General features: G+C 38.8%; 1 pseudogene; it reads left to right on the forward strand.

The window, feature by feature from the left end:
• Positions 1–2,580, forward strand: part of LOC103608721 — a 6,137-nt pseudogene extending 3,557 nt beyond the window's left edge.
• Positions 2,581–5,019: the final 2,439 nt, after the last annotated feature.

The raw sequence follows: 5,019 nt of genomic DNA on the forward strand, positions 1-5,019 counted from the left end.
GACCTTGCCCAAGGTGAAACAAGAATCAATTGTAGGGCCCTTTGTCTCCAGGGTCTCTGTATCTAACCACTGGGCTGTAGTGATTCTCTTGCTTCTTCATCTGACTCTTATGAGTGTTGATTCCTCTAACTTGATGTCCCCTGAGACACATGTATCATTCACCTCCCCCTTACTATCTTGGATCATGCCTCCTTTGTAGTATTCTCTTACCCTAAGACTGAGTTAGGTGCTCATTCTTTATGCTTCCATAGCCTTCTGTACTGATATCCATCATAACACGCTTTAGTCTGTACTGTCATTCCCATTTACCCCCTCCTCTAATGATGTGAGTTATTTAACATAAGAGACTCTTTCCAATTCATTGTTCATTCAGTAAATAATTATAGAGCAATTAGTATATACTAGCCATTGAATCCATAGACCTTAACACATAGTAAGGGAACAAGAAATATTTGATGAATGAATAAATGAATTAATGCTCTTCTTTGGAATTCTTCTCCCCCTTAAGATCGGTTGTGAATTTTATTGCTAATACCACAGAGGAAAAATAGGAGCTAATTACATAACCACCTGGAATAAGTTATACAATTGATTATATAGATGCAAAATTGCCCTTTATCTTTAGCTTCCAATTCTCTCTATAAATTATCATTGGAAGCCTTCCTGGTTAAGCACTTCACCGTTAGAATCTCTGCTGGTGGTATACCTCAAACTTTGCATACACTTAGAGTTTATTTGACAAGTATAGCATTTACTAGGTGCCAGACACTTTTCTAAGCACTTTGATATATTAACTAGTTTAATCCTCACAACAACTCTGTGAAGAAGGTGTTGTCATTAAGCCAATTTTATAGTTAAAGAAACTAAGAGAAGTTAAGTAACTTGCCCATAGCCACATAGTTAGGAACTGGAGGAAACAGGATCCAATCTTGGGCACTGTGGCTCCAGAGTCCATGCTTTTAACTGCCTGCCATTACAGTCTATTTCCTTTTTGAGGCATGACAATGGGAAATTGCATTTTGACATATTCTTTGTGAGAGATCACTTGATAAAAATTTTATAGAGAAAAACATGGCACTCTATCAAAGTTGAAAATGCTCATAGCCTTTGACTTTGCATTTTCACTTCCTGGTATTCACTTGTGTGTGAAGTGATGTGCTTACAAAGTTTTCTATTGTAGAATTGTTTATAATGGCAATAACTGGGAAAAATAAAAAACTAAACCATTGACTTCCATTTATGGAAACATGGCCAATATGATAGCCTGAATGGCCCTCCCAAACCTGTCCTTATGCTAGTCATCTCCCCTACATAAAGGAGTAGTACTGAGGAAAGGAATGCCCAGGACTCTGGATATCTGGGGAGAACACCTGTTCTGGAACCCTCTGTGCTTTCAATTCATGCTGAAAGATAGAAATAGTTCAATCCCAGAGAGCCATCATCCTTCACTGTGTCTTTGCCTCCTCATTGTGTCATCAAAGGCCACAATCAAGGATGAGAACAGAGGGAGCTTAATGCCAGGCTAGCTCAACACCTGCCTCCTCTTTAACCTGGACTCACCTCATTAATGATCTAGTAGAGTAGTTAGTAATTCCATTGTTCACTTTATGTTGAAACTTTCCCTCCCTCTGATCCCTACTCTCAATTCAGTAAATCATAAGAAATTTCTTGATTTATTAACAAATCTCTCTTTTCCATTGTGCATTTCTTTCAGATTCAGACATTCCTCAGTGTCAGTCAAACTCTGCTGCCATTACTGAGCTCTTCTTTGAAAGTGTCTCTAGATTTGGGTATTAGCACAGGCTTATCCTCTTTCTTGTTCTTCTGACTTTGTATTTGCTGACTGTTTGGCAATATCATCATCATCATCATCATGACCATCGTTTACATGGACCATCATCACTATATTCCCATGAACTTCTTCCCAAGCATGCTGTCCCTGTCTGGGAACTGATATTCTATGGCCATCATTCCCCACATTCTTTCTGGCCTCTGAGTCCTCCTGGGTCCATTTCCATCCAAGGCTGTGACACCTAGCTCTTCAACTATACCATCTGTGCAGTCAACAACTGTTTCCTATTTGTGGCCATGCAATGTGACCATTATGTGGCCATCTGCAACCCCCTACGGTATTTAGTCATCATGGGTAAGACAGCCTGTGTCCAGTTGGCATCTGGGTCACTGAAAATTGGCCTGGTCATGGCCGTTGTCCAGGTGACATCTGTGTTTGGCCTGTCTTTCTGTGATGCCTTTGTCATCTCCCACTTCTTCTGTGACATAAGACACCTGCTGAAGCTGGCCTGCACAGACACCACTGTTAATGAGATCATCAACTTTGTAGTCAGTCCTTGTCCTACCCATGGGCTTGGTCTTCATCTCCTATGTCCTCATCATCACCTCCATCCTCAAGATCGTCTCTGCTGAAGGTAGGAAGAAGGCCTTTGCCAACTGTGCCTCCCACTTCACGGTGGTCATTATCCACTATGGCTGTGCCTCCATCATCTACTTCAAACCTAACAATAGGGTTCTGAGAAGCAGAAACTTCTTGAGTAAAGGCAAGGCCATCATTGAATCGTTTAGGTAGGACTGTCACTGCTCTATAGGGTGCTTCTGTGCATTTAAGGAAGAAAGCATTTCCTCTTCCAGGCGCTTCTGTCCAAATTTGCCATAATAATTTTACTGTCCTTTCTTTGGAAATTGTTATAAATCTTGGATGTCTGAGATGTGAATGCACTTCCTTGGATGTGGCGCTGTCATGCACTGCACAACCTATAGAATATTATGCTGTAATTATGACTATAGGTATGAAAAGTGATACTGGAAATAAATAAATGCCTAGTTCGTCCCCCTGAGTCTTCATTCACTCCTGGATTGTCTGAAAGGCTAAAGACACTGATTTCTATTATTGGCTGGAATACCTTCACTTTCCTAACTCCGGTCTAACCAAAAGAGTGTTTAAAACTTATAAATTCTGGAGTTATTACAAGGTGGGACCCAACATGGGGGATCCTAGACTGAGCCAGCCCCACTGTGTCCAGCGTGAACCAGACCCATCCCAAATTCTTCCAAGAGCTAGAGGCACATATTTACATGTGTTATGGTAGAGCTCATGGTAACTAACCTTACTAACACCCTAGGATGTCTTCCTATTCAGAGCTTACACACACAGTGACCCTGCTGTCAAATTCCCAGTTCTAAGCCTTGTGGTTTTGTACTAGAATCAATGAAGAAGACAATCATAGTAAATTAAGTATTTACCACGTAACAAGCACTGTGCTAGAAATTTTATACACATTATCTAATTTAAACTTTACTTGTATTCTCCAAATCTTAGTGTGTCAATTCTTTTATTTACTCATTTATTCAAGTGATATTTATTTAGGGCTTCATTACCTGTTTATGTTAATGGGCTAAAGCTGACTCTTAGAAGACTGGTTCTCTCCCAAACTTTTTGATCATGAGAAACCTATCAATTCTTAAAAATTATTGAGGACCCTGTGAACTTTTGTCTATATTATTTTACCATAGTAAAAATTAAAATTGAGAAATTTTGAAAAAAATTTGTATTTTTTAAAAAATAACTAAAACTAGCCTATTATACGATAACATAAAAACATATTGTTATGAAACATAACTATAACCAAAATTAATATGCATAATCAATACAAATTTTAAAATTTCCTAGAAAGATTATGAGAAAAAAAGATTTGTATAACATAAAATAAAATATTGTTGGAACTGAAAAAAAGATTTAGAAGAGTGGCACTGGTTTACCTGTTTGCAAATCACTTTAATGTCTGGCTTAATAGAAGATAGCATATATACTTCTGTATTTGATCTGTTGCTGCATCATCTGTCACATAGCTTCTGAAAAAGTCCTTTCTCATGAAAAGATGAGTGAAAAAGGTAAATGTCAGTATCATCATGAAAATAGTTTGATCTCACAGACCCCATGGAAAGGATCCACTGATCAGTCTTTGAGCACACCTGGGCTAGTGCATAGGACCTCGTCTTCCTGTTGTGAGCTGTCTTTGATAATGCTCCCTCTCCCCACACTGACTACACTGTCTTTTAGGATAAAAAAAAAAAAAAAGAACTGAAAGTGGAGGTGTGGAAGTATCACTTGTTAAGAGTAGTAAGCGAAGGAACCAATGAGAAGGTCACACACCTCTCTTGTCTTTGAGCATTTCTTTGGTCCATTGTAAAGGGCATCATCAAGAATTCCTGCGTGGGAGAAGGGGAAAATGGATGCAGATCTGGGGTCAACAGGGTCTGGGGGGACTCACCACACATTACTGCTCAGTATGTGGGTGAGGTTGAGCTTTCTAAAACTTGTTTTTCTTTTTCTTTCTTTTTAATTTTATCAATATACAATATAGTTGATTTTCGTATCCCTTTACCGATTCCTCCCTCACCCTCCCTTTCCCCGCTCCCACCCATCAACATTGTCTTAACAAGTTCAAGGAATTGTGATTGTTGTGTCTTCTTCCCCGCCGCCCCCCATTTGTTTGTGTATTTATTTATTTATTTTTACTTCCCACAAATAAGTGAGACCATGTGGTATTTCTCTTCCTGTGCCTGACTTATTTCACTTAATATAATTTTTTCTAAGTCCATCCATATTGCTGCGAATGGTAGTGTTTCATTGTTTTTTATAGCAGAGTAGAATCCCGTTGTGTAGATATTCCACATTTTCCATATCCACTCATCTGATGGTGGACAACTTTTACTCTAACCAGCAAGTTAGGGTCTATGTTGTGTTTCATGGCATCTGCTGAGAATTGAGTGAGACCCTTTCTCTGGGCTGCTAATATCAAGCAGGGAGAGAAACAACTGGATGGATTTTTCAAAATAGTTGTTTGCCCTAAGCACACTGGAGTTCAGAGACAGGAAATGCAGTTTTTGAAAAAAAAAAAATAGTAAAAAAACAGCTTCATGTTTGCACTTATGTGAACAGTGTTCATTTAATATCACTTTCCTCTTTATTGTGTGCCAAATTGGTATGAGTGTATGTGTACA

The sequence above is a fragment of the Galeopterus variegatus genome, unplaced genomic scaffold (assembly GCF_000696425.1).
Source record: "Galeopterus variegatus unplaced genomic scaffold, G_variegatus-3.0.2 Scaffold8742, whole genome shotgun sequence".
NCBI classification, from domain to species: Eukaryota; Metazoa; Chordata; class Mammalia; order Dermoptera; family Cynocephalidae; genus Galeopterus; species Galeopterus variegatus.